The following is a 13076-nucleotide window of genomic DNA, read 5'->3' on the forward strand; positions in this document are numbered from 1 at the left end:
TTATTTAATCCTTTACATGGCAGGTCACTCTGGGAGCGGATGCTGTGTAAACAGTGTGGGCCCTTGATGTGGGGACTCTGGGGTAAGAGAGCAGGGGCCGAGGGTTATGGAGTCTCCCAGCTCTTGGGAACAATGGGCCTTTAGAATGTAGGGGCAATGGTGCACTGACCCTTAGCAAATAAGAATCATGTTCTGGCATTCCAGCCTTGATTGGCACTTTGAGCTTGAAAACAAATCTCAAAGGAACACAGGAAATGCTACTTGTGTAATTGGTTATATATTAGCGCTGCATTCTCCTCGTTTAAAGGATGGGAAATTCCTGGGTGACACATGGAAGAGACTGTGGCATTCCACAGGCTGAGGTTAGCTGGAGAAAGCCAAGATCAAACCTGGCGGCCATGGCAAGGAGATAACTACCTTAACACCACTTGCAGATAAATTATCTTCATGTCTTGTTCTCTTTCTATTTGTCAATCTTTTATCTATCTCATTCCAGAGTCTCTGCAACTGAAATCTTTTGGCTCCCAAGTTTGGATCCGTAATTGCATGAGCAACATGTACTGTATGAGCACATACAGTGGGTACGGAAAGTATTCAGACCCCCTTAAATGTTTCACTCTTTGTTATATTGCAGCCATTTGCTAAAATCATTTAAGTTAATTTTTTTTCCTCATTAATGTACACACAGCACCCCATATTGAGAGAAAAACACAGAATTGTTGACATTTTTGCAGATTTATTAAAAAAGAAAAACTGAAATATCACATGGTCCTAAGTATTCAGACCCTTTGCTCAGTATTTTGCGTCTTTCCCAAAAAGACTCATGGCTGTATTCGATCAAAAGGGTGCTTCTACTAAATACTGAGCAAAGGGTCTGAATATTTAGGACCATGTGATATTTCAGTTTTTCTTTTTTAATACATCTGCAAAAATGTCAACAATTCTGTGTTTTTCTGTCAATATGGGGTGCTGTGTGTACATTAATGAGGAAAAAAATTAACTTAAATGATTTTAGCAAATGGCTGCAATATAACAAAGAGTGAAAAATTTAAGGGGGTCTGAATACTTTCCGTACCCACTGTATATCAGAGGTTGGGATGGGCAAACGATCACACCAATGATCGGTCAAACTGAAATTTATGCAACTATACTTCAACGTCTCAAAAACAGGCTGAATTTTTAATTTAGCAATTTGTTATGTTAGTACCTTGCTTTAAAACAGCTAGATGGATCCTAAATGTGCGGTTACATTTGCAATTTTGACAACAAAAGAAACATCCCAAAATATTCTCCCAGCTAGCAAATGAAACAACCCTAAATAACTGCTTTCCAAACAGCCTCATTTTATATTATTGAAATGTAAAGTTAAACAAAACTGGCAAAGGTCTAGGATGAACATGCTATTGGTGAGCACTGCAAATTTGTGTGTCAAAGCTCACCAATCTTGAACCCGATGCAAAATTCGCAAAGGGAAATTGCTTCGGCACCCAGTCATATGAAATTATTAATTTCCCACTGAAATAACTGGATTTCACTAGGGGAATTTCGATGTTAAGAGTGACTGTCCCTTAACTGAAGGTAATATTAACATTTAGTCTAAATAAAATTTAAATAAAACAATACAAATTTGAATCAATGGTTTGAAATGCTACAAGTGAATTTAAACACCACAACATTACAATGTAAAGAAAAATTTATATTTTGAATTTTGGTCAATTATATTTAACAGTGTTAGTTTTTAAAAAAAAATTAAGTGAGCGTTATATGACAGCAGGTCATCTAAATGTAGAGCAAAAGAGTATGTACAATATTGGTTATCGTCTAATATAATAAATGTAAAAAATATATATCTACATCTAATGTCAGCCAATAACCAATATACCACCAATATATTGTACATCCCAAGACTACACCCGTTGAGTCCTTAAGTGTACAAGATAAAATTGTACTGAAGTATACATTTTGAATTTCTGTATTTTCTAAAAAGGGTTGGATTCACTAAGTTAATTTAGAAAAAATGTGCATGAAAACATATGACGTAGATGGGAAGGTTCAAATCATAGACGTGTGTAGGCAGTAGGTACATACGGGAGTGAGTCCTGACCAACTAAATTCCATATCAGAGGCAAGTCACCATGCAATTTCTTTCAAGATAGCATCTATTCGGACACAAACATCAGGATAGGTAGGGCAGATAACACAACACACGACGCCAAGCCAGTTTAAAAACAGTGACACCATTGCTAGGCAATGGAAACGTGAAACCATTCTATGCATGCACAAACACACACACTCTCTCTCACACACACACACAATCCTTGGTATGTGACCTGTGGAGAAACTACAAAAACAGGCCCATCTTCTCATAAATTAAGCAAAACTTGTCAAGATTCCCACTGTCTCGGCCCATTAAATTCTAAACAAGACATGGGAACCGACTCGGACGGGACCAACCGCCAGCCATCCCTCCTTCACTCCTCATTCCTGTTTTTCCAGTAGAGAGCTGGTCAGCCGGGAAGAGTTCGCCTATCACCTGCTCCATGTTCTACACCCCAGTGTAGGCCCAAAAATGAGTCACAGAGGAGGGATCGGAATGAGGGCAATGTAAAACATGTGAAATCAGCTCTGGAATTTCAATAGCACCACGGCATACCGCCACCCCCGTCAGCACCCCACCCCCAGCCAGAGGGAAATCTGATCAAGATAAAGTGTAGAGGTTAAGGAGACGACCCGCTTCCACTGTAACAACCTGGTTCTGCGCTTGGGTGGGAAACCTGGAAAAGATTCGGAAGAAGCATGAAAGGCTGAAAAGAAAATTCTGGACAATAAAATAAACTACCAATTATTTTCATGTACAGGTTGATAAGCAATAAATGGACAATATTACAGTTTTATAAGATTTTGTCTAAATAAACTAAAAAAAAAGCACAACTTGATATATACTAGCGGTGTAATGATCAATTAAATGTTCATGGTTTTGGTTGCATTTGTGAGTTAATAAAAATATAACTGCTTGTATATCATCATAATATTGATGTATCAATCAAGGGCCCCTGAATCTAATTAAGCAATAATTGCTTTGCAGCATGTTTAAGGTACAGTATCAGCAAATATTGTATCGCTCAGGTCATCAAATCAGATCATTACGAAACAACCAATTTACATTCCTAATATCAAAGGACAGCATTCAAGTGTTTATTTGGTTGATTAGGAAATGCATTAAAAAAAAAACAGGGAGAAAAAAAGTCATTTTAAAAAGACATTGTAATGCACAACTAAGACACACATTTAAAATATTAAAATATTTAAACATATGGATGCACCAATATTAAAATTCTATCTGATACAGATAAGCAGATGTTATATGGCTGATAACCAGCACATGGCAGATATTGGAAATATATCCTATTTTGCCTAAATAAATTAAAATATATATATAAAAAACCTAACATCCGTCATTTTAAATGCTACAACTGAATTTAGCCATCACAACATTATATCAACCATTGTTTCCTTAATATTGTTCATAATATTATACTATATGGGTGCCATGCAGGTACGATCTCTTTTCACAGGCTGATCTGATCTTGTCTGCTTGACAGGTGCTAATACCTTTCACAGTGGAACAGGATGTACACTATGAAGATCACGGGTAAAATGAGATGTTTAACATCACAGCTTCACAGAAACATGTTCCAGACATGACCTATATTCCCAAGCCTCACTGAAAGGCAATCTGACTGATGTCTATTGTATTATAAATAAACATAACATTCCCTCTGATATCTTTTGGACAAGCTGTCCTGGACTCTGTTGCACACATGCAGTGAGAAAGAAAGAACTGTCGGTTTTATTTCTGCTCGTCACATCTGATGTTCTCCCATCTAAAGAATAGGATCAGGAGGGTTCGCTACTGGCATTCCCATCCGGGGCAGATTTTGCCAGTTTCTGTCCAGAGTTATAGACTCTTTAAAGGGCCATAAGTGAACTCTGACATCCTGCGAGAGCTTTTAAAATGCCTCTGTAATCCCTTGTTTGAGCAGTCTGGAAACGTCTTGTCAATGCCTATCAGTGCACCATGACTGATGGCATGGGCAATAGCTATAAAACATGCGTATGGGTGGCGTACAGTTTTGAGCGACTTTAAAACGAAGGCTTTATGAACATATCCCTTTTATGAATGATCGTAGAGATAGTGCCATTTAGCCTGCATGATATTTCGAATGCACGCTAAAGGCATTCCCTCTTAAAACAAACCAAGCTGCCCTGCAGTCTCCAGTCACATGAACCTGGGAATGATCTGTTAAACATGGCTGATGGAAGACAGACTGATCCACTCTAGCTCCCCCAGATCACCACTATGCCTGTTTCTAAGTGCCTTTACTTGACCCTTATGTTCATCTTTGAAGGAAACGCCAAGGAATGCATGGGTTTGGGGAGAAAAACGAGATAACTGGGGATGTGAATCGACACGTCCTGTTTACACCACAATAACAGTCTGAGCGAACGCTATGGAGAACAAGCTTCAGGCATGCCGGTTATGCACTGCGCCACACTGGAGGTGTGTGGGCAGCGCTGGAGGAAAAATATGAACACAATAGAATGAAAATATGTTTATGTAAGTGAGGAGGGGTCATGGGTAACAGCGTGCAAAGTATTTAAACGCTGGAAGGTGCAACCATATTGTTTGAGCTTCTGGCGCCTTGAATTTGTTTATGCTGCATCTGTGTGAGAACAATTAACTGTTTGTTTGGTAAATAGACAATTAGTAATAAGATAAGAGGGTCTATTAAGACTGAATCTTTGCATGAACACTTTGTATAGGGACTAAATCATATGAAAAGTTCAATAGGCTACTAAAGACTCAAGTACGAGGCTGAACGTTGACCACACATACTCATGTGTTAGTTATGAAAACAGTCTCAGGCATTTAAGCAATATCACACGGGTAAGTGGAATCACAAAATGTTGATATTCAGACTGAAAGTGTTTAAGTGTGATATTGTTTTGATAGACTAGTTCTAGAAAAACTAAATTTGATCAGTTAGCTTGTATATTTTTCTTACTCCAACAAATAATAGTTCTAAAAGAAGTCAAAGCACTCTACCACCTTGCATAAATCTTTGTATTGTACTTATCCAGTTGTATTGTGGGTAGTGTGAGACACATTTATCAATAAAAATGTTCAATGTTCAAGGCCTCTCCAACTTTTGTTGGAAAATGTCCCTTTTTTTGCTGTTTTTTTGTTTTGTTTTAATGAATTCTGAAGAAGACAAAAAGTGCTTTAATGTAATTAATTTGCCTATATTCTGACTGAATTTCACATTCATAAATAACAAAAAACTTTATGGATTTGTTGACTGAAAGCTGTACATAGTATTAAACACTCTTTGAATGAAAAAGCTTTAAAGATTAAAAAACATTGGTGAGCTCTATAAAGCATTTATTTTATACATATCCTATTGTACCCTTATTCTGAATTGTATATTATTATTAGTAGTAGTGGTATTCTTTTTTATGTAGGTCTATTCTATGTATTTTACTTGTTTTTCTCGACAGTAATTTGTCCTCAGTGTTCACTCATCAGTCCACTTAAGCTCCACTCCAGGTTTTCCATTTCCTGCACCTCACTTTAAGTGAAAACACCAACGCTTAGAAACTCTCCCTAACTCCAGGCAAGTTCACACAATTCTACACCGCTCACACACTCTGGTCTGGGACGCCGTGAACACAGGCGAACAGAGTTATACATGCAGTTAAACATATGCTGTTGCACTAGACACCAGAAAAATAAAAGGACTGGAACTGCACTATTATTTGGAGTTAAATAGGCATCCACTTCTGTATTACAAAACATGTGTAAACAGTGACATCTACCGGAGTTATTAGTCTATTGCAACTTATTAACAGTTCTCCTCACTCACAGTGTCAATTTGGATAATAAATTATCTTGCAATGTTTATGTAAAATTATGCAACAATGTTAAATAAGGATACATTCAGTTATATCAGGTGTAGAATCCAAAACTTATCAAATCAAACTAATTGTGGATCATTTATAGTGTGGTTAAGAAGCACATAACTTTACCTGTTCAATCATGCGACCGCTGATAAAGTTCATGCCAACCAAGTATTCCCGTAGGACGTTTAGACCTAAAGTGTGAATGTTTAGAAAAATTTTGATGGGTTCCCATGTATACTTCATATTTCTTTATAGAATATCCATATTTGTCTACCAAACAATCCCGATTACCGTTCACCGGAGAGCTGTGTAGTAGGCTATGTTTTATTCATACGCAGCGCTAGGGGTCGCTATTGCGCTGTTATAACCAGCGAAGAAGAGCGGTAACTATGTACGTAAATCCCTCTTTGCTCCTCACAGTGCCATATGTGGACACTACAGAGGGGGCTGTCTCTATTTGGCCGAGCATGGAGTAGCTATGTTAATACTGTCTTGTTTTAATTTAATTTAATTTAATTTTTTGATCACAGATAAGAGAGAAGTTAAAAGATGCAGAATAGAGAAAATAATATTGATTGGGGGCAAATATTTGAGTTCTGCAGAGGGGCAGAAATATGAAATGTTTGCATGGTGGAGACAACGTTAAATGGGTTTTGAAAGGATTTATAAATATTTTATGCAAATAAAAAACTGATCAAATTCTGATCAATTAAAGCTATTTAAAACCCCTGTTTGAATTCAATTAATTCTAACTCCTTGGTTAAAAATGAATGTTTAGGGATTTCTGATAGCATGTTTTCGATTAATGAGGTGGTAACACTTTACAATAAGGTTCATTAGTTAACATTAGTTAACTACATTAGTTAACATGAACTAAGCATGAACAATACTTCTACATCATTTATTAATCTTAGTTAATGTTAATTTCAACAGTTACTACTGCATTATTAAAATCAAAGGTTGTGCTTGTTAACATTAGTTAATGCGCTGTGAATTAACATGAACTAACTATGAACAACTGTATTTTCATTAACTAACATTAACAAAGATGAATAAATACTGTAATAAATGTATTTTTCATTGTTTGTTCATGTTAGTTAATACATTAACTAACATTAACTAATGGAACCTTATTGTAAAGTGTTACCAATGAGGTCTGTTGTTGACATTGCTTCTTTAAATGTACAGTAATACTTAAATCCAGCAGATGGTATCATTGATTGTGTGTGTGTGTGTGTGTGTGTGTGTCGTCAAGTGACGCTTGACACGAGCTACCGGTAGGTGGCATTAATGACACTACTAATTATTACACGATCTAATCGAAACTCATTGAAAAAAGTGCAGTCCTGTGCAGCAGACCTTCCCCATCTGCCAGACAGCTTTTCCTGTCAAACATTTGCTTGCCAGATCTTCTACTTTCTCCAGCATAAAAGCTCAGTCATCATCAGTTGTTGTTCAGATACAAATTGTTTTCAGTCTGTCAGCAGAAATAAAATACATTTTGCTATAAAATACAAATAGATAACATGAGATTCAAAAGCTGTTTTTTTTTTTTTTTTTTTTTTTAGATTTCAAGTATTGTTCAAAGCAAAGTTTTGAGGGCAAACACACCTAATTCCAATTTTCCCACACTGGTCCTGTTTCTCTGGCAGAGGAAGCAGGCCTTCTGGTGTTGGTATTTAAAGTATAATTCTGTGTAAAGTTATTTTGCATCAGGGCACAAAATATAAGAGTGCCAACTATGATTCCAAGTATGCTTTTTATGAGCTGCCAGCCAAACAATCCAGTGTGGGGCAAGAGGACATATTTTAGAGGCTTCCGTGAGTGTGTGTGACAAACAGAAATAAACAGCACTCAGTTAACAAACTAGTGGGACACATGTCAGTGTCACCATTTAAAACAGTGCAATAGTCATTGGATTTTTTAACTTATTGCCTGCATAGTGTCTGCATAGTATAGTGCATATAAATGTATCCACCTCCAGATCAGCACAGCCATTTTCTTAAAATATATAGTAAAATATAATGTATTGACCACAGAAGGTCACAAGTTCCACAGAATTCTTTAATTAGCTTTCCAGTGGCCCAGTGGGAGATGTCATAGCATTTTATATTAGTAAATACTTGTACTTGTGGTGTCAAGCAATACAAATTCTATTAAAGTAACTAAAAGCTTTTTTGCATTTATTGTTCTCTGGATTTTATGAACACGCTTGTTGCGTGTTTTACATTCTTTAAAAGAAGAAATCTGTGTCACATTTGGGAACTTAAATGTTACCACACTTGATTTTGTGAGACAGTTCCACAAAATTAAAATCAGCACAGATTTTGGCAAACATACTTGAATATGGGATCCATTTACTGAAGTTTTTGCATTATTTATCCATGGCAAGAGCACAAATGTATCAGCAGTAGAGTGTTTCTGTATGTGAGAAGTGGTTTGTGTGTGCATTTTGCTTCAGCAGGCAGTGGACTCCTCAAGCACTCTTAAGGGAGCATTAGTAACTTCTGACACCTGTGCATGGAATTGATTATAACTTATTTTTTATGTCTTCCTGCATTCTTCAATTTAATATTATTTACCTAAGGGCATCTGCATTAATTTACGTGTGATAAAATATGTCCCTCTTGCTGAAACCTTCTTATAATCATTCCCACCACATTCCTCTCTTTTTAATAACCACATCTCCATTTTATTTGGGATAGAGACCTCTATATATCATTTAAAGTGGAAATTCTCATACTTTCCCTGATTCACAAAAAATGTGTGATGGTCTAAGTGAATCACACAGCCTTTTCTTTGCTTCAGTATTTAGTTATTGGAAAGAATGTTCTATAGTTGGATGATTCACTTCCCATTTTGTCAGTGCTGGCTTTTACTGCTAGTAGGCCCGTGAGCTGACCTTATGAAGTTTCCACAGAAGAGGTATGTTAGATCATTTAGCCTTTGTCATCCTGTCATTATGCAATCATGCAAGGTTTGTTTAAGCTCTTCTACAGTGCCGACAAATTTCTGTTCAGATAAAAAGTGAGTTTTACAAATTGGTGTAACAAATCAAATTCTTGAATAGCAGAGACATTTCATGTAGAAACTGCTACAAATTATATTTATGGATAGTTTAAAACAATAATGATGTAAATTTTGTGAAGAGGTTTTGTTGATTTAAAAGCTGTAAGAGACATTAGTCAGCATTAAACAATATTACATAGAGATGCCAGCTGTGTCCCAATTCAAAGGCTGAATACTTCAAAGGCTGCATTAGAAGACTGCATGCGTCCCAATGGCATATTTAAACAGGTTGTGAACCCTGATTTGTTTTCAGACTGTTGAATGTAACTTCAATGCTCGGCGCAATGAGTATATTAGCGTATGTTAGCGGTCACATTACTGAAATTTCACTGACAAAAAGGTCCATTGTCTATTCTCAATAATGTAGTTATGTATGGAGCACAGCACACACAAAAAAGTCACTTTCAAAGCAAGCAGATTTTTACTGATAAATACTGCGAATTTGCACAACCAACTTGAATCAGGACCAGAGTCTGAGTGGGGAAATCATTTGACCTTCCAGATAGAATGGATTCCAACTGAAATTATTGACAAATTTGTCAAACAACAGTAAACGTGGCCATACTTTTACTGAAAGTAAACAAATCTGGCATACTCCATTTTCTGACATTCTATAACATACTACATGCTTGTGGTATTTCTGATGACAAATTATTCGTAATGTTCGCTTTGACATGCCCAGTGCAGACACAACCTCTCTCATTTTGAAACATTCAGATTTGCATTGTGGGAACACCCTTGAAGTGTTCGTTCACTTTGCAAACCATCTCCTGTTATCGCAGAGCAATATGTTCAGTAATTACAGTCAAGAGGTTTTCAAAAAATGTGAACTTTAACACGCTCCATCTGCTGCAGAACCAATCAAACATGTCCTGACTCCATGTACAAGAAGAGGTTATGGAAAAGTACTGAAGGATTTTTGGACGCAAGCCCGTCCAAATTTACAAGAGCAAAGAATATGTCTCTCACATTTGAACTGTGTTGATTCAACACATATAGCATATGCCTTATTTACCCTGGCATATAACAACGTCAAATTTAGCCCAAGCATACTTAGTTGTTGTGTTTATCCATGTCAGTTGAATTTTATAGACCACTCATTAAAGTCAGAAGTATCCTTATGTTCAAATGATTCATTTTGGCCAAGTGCCTTCAGTGTAAGTTAGCAATTTCATAACTCATCAATTTTCAGATACATTCCGTACGAGGGAATCATGCTAATAAGAAAAACCAACAACTGAAAAACAGTCAGTTAGTGATGTAAGCATTGGGAATAACCCACTGCATGGTAGCAAAGAAACTCAGCATCATATAGTTATTCTTATGGTCGTGGGAAATAGTACCCACTGACAAAACCAGGAGAGCTGGCAATGTGGTATACAGTATGTAATTTGGTTTGAGCACATGAAGTTAAACCTCATAATTGTAACACTGAGACACTGTTCATTCACTCAGGTGCTTTATGGTTGTTATTTGTTTCTGTATAAATCAAAGGAAAACCTAAATATTGCAAACTAGGGGGGAAAACAATAGGAAAGGGGATACCTTTATAAAAGAAATCGTGTCTAGAAAGTATTTTTTCCATTTATTCTGATATCCAATGATGTTAGGTTCAGTTTGTCTTGAACATCAAGTTTAATTCAGATCTGCACTCCAGATATCACACACAATTCACCATCATTCCAATTCTGAGGAAATACAGAACAGATGTTCCTCAAGGCTCTGTCCATGAGAAATCAGTTACACTGGCTCTCAGTAAAGTTTTTATTGCCTCACAAATCCATAGATGTCTAACCCACAACACTGCTGACCTTTAACATTAGCCTCAGTAATCAATAGTTTGTTTTAATCAAAATAAAAGTTAAGCAATATAAGACCTAATGAGACTAACTGCCTAAATTGACTTGTAACATGCATAATTGGCTGACAACTTCCTGTTCTGAAGTCCCTCCAGTGATATTTAAAAGACCACCATCATAAACACACATCGTTTTCCTGCAACTAAACCTTTCTCAGTGTCAAGTAGATTTCAAATAATTTACAGCTAAACAGCAAGGACAACAACTGTCACATGTTTTTGCTATAGCACAATAACAGTCGTGTTTGCTTTTGTTGATGGGTGTGTCACCACAAACCTGGAAGCTCTGGTCCGCTGCACTTATGGAACAAACACCCACAGGTCTGTCTGAAGCCCACAAGACAAAACCACCACTGATGGTTCTTATTAGAGAACTACAACAACAGACCATCCCTAACACTAACGTGTATACGTTCTTCTCATAAAGGAATTCCTCTGAAAAGTAAAATGCGTAAATACATCTGCTAAATAAATTGTAAATATAAATTACTGTACATTAATGATGATGACATATAACGTTTGTTTTGGGCACTGAGTAGATAGATAGATAGACAGACAGACAGACAGACAGACAGACAGAGACAGACAGACAGACAGACAGACAGATAGATAGATAGATAGATAGATAGATAGATAGATAGATAGATAGATCTCACAAACAAGTGTATAGCACCAAAGCATCACTCATAAGCAAAACATTGGTTTTAATATGACTTAATGAAAGGAGTTAGTCTTCAGAATGATGAATATAGCCTTTTTTATTTAAATGTAATGTAATTTAAAGTTTTAAAAGAAACCATTTACTCATGCCATCCCAAACCCATATCACGTTGCAATGATAATAGTGACTGAGAATTTAACTATATAAAAATGTACATGAAAATGATAAAAAGCAACATCAGGGTCATGTGTTTGTTTTGTGTGAATTAATGAAATAGCTTGAAAGCAGCGTAAGTTACTTTGAATAAACGTGTCTGCCAAATGTACTGTATATGATAGATTTGTGCTCAAAAGTTGTAATGCACTTGATTTGTCCCTATAGTGTGATTCAGCCTAACTCATTATTTAATCAGCAAATGTTGACTTTTTAGATTTAAATTTAGATTTTTTTACACATACAAATAGACCCTTTATTTCCACTATGATAACCTCAGTTTGCTGAATTAAACATGCAACTTGATGAGATTATTTATATTGTGACAATATGTAGCATAGTACCGTTTTGTAGCATGTAGCATTTTATTAAAAGATTGAAAGTGATAAAATTTTCTTTAAAAAAACAGCTCTAAATAGCAAGCTGAAAGTCTGCTAGCTGCTAACATACCTACTCCAAATGATCAAGAAAGAACAGAAAGTGCACCTAACAGGTAAGTAAAAATGTGCAGACACAGCCGATTAAATGCTAACATTACAACTCTGGACTGACTGGACCTTTTCTGCTGTGTACACAAGTAACCGTGGCTTTTTCTGTGTGTGTGTGTGTGTGGTGTGTGTGTGTGTGTGTGTGTGTGTGTATGTGTGTGTGTGTGTGTGTGTGTGTGTGGGTGCATGTGTGTCTTGCGAAAAGGGAATGGAAACTGGGAGAGAGGTGAATGTGTGGGGGCGAGGAGTGGGAGAGGTGGGTCAGTCCTGCTGCGCACAGAATGTTGTTCTAATGCCTGAATGTGGAATGCCTTATTCAAACACTGAAGTCAGAGCTGGCTCCTTAAGGGTTTAATATAAAATAGCTGGCTACCCTTCTTCAAACAGCATTCTGGGGGATGCATTTGATGTTGAGGGCCGAGTGAAAGGTGCATCAAATAAACAACAAATAATAAGGTCTTTGAATTATAATTTTTTTAAGTGAGTGAGAGAGAAGTAAATGCTTTCAAATCAGTTAAGAATGAAATGAAAGCATAAGAAGATCACACAAGTTGAAACACACAACCCTTAATGAATGACATATGAAATGACATGCAATTATAATTTTTCTCTTTAAACAAAGTAGATTAGTTTGATTGTAAAGGATTTTTGACAAGCTGTCTGTGAGGTGTTCATTTAAAACACTGTGCTGTTAAAACAACCACTATTCTTATTTAAGCAATAACAGGTGCTTTATCTGGTGAAATCCAAGATGGTCTGGATCATATTATGAATAAACCCAATATGGACTAACCCAGAGACTGAAAACTGGCAACTGTCTGGAGCA

General features: G+C 36.4%; 1 long non-coding RNA gene across 1 annotated transcript; it reads right to left on the bottom strand.

Moving 5' to 3' along the window:
• Nucleotides 1-1881: 1881 nt before the first annotated feature.
• On the bottom strand, nt 1882-6303 carry LOC107565952 (uncharacterized). The gene is made up of 3 exons (XR_001606446.1): nt 6253-6303; nt 6088-6152; nt 1882-2774 (listed from the first exon to the last, which is right to left on the bottom strand). It is a non-coding gene; the product is annotated as an uncharacterized lncRNA (long non-coding RNA).
• Nucleotides 6304-13076: the final 6773 nt, after the last annotated feature.

The sequence above is a fragment of the Sinocyclocheilus grahami genome, unplaced genomic scaffold (genome assembly GCF_001515645.1).
Source record: "Sinocyclocheilus grahami isolate Dianchi unplaced genomic scaffold, SAMN03320097.WGS_v1.1 scaffold1036.1, whole genome shotgun sequence".
In the NCBI taxonomy this organism is placed as follows: domain Eukaryota; kingdom Metazoa; phylum Chordata; class Actinopteri; order Cypriniformes; family Cyprinidae; genus Sinocyclocheilus; species Sinocyclocheilus grahami.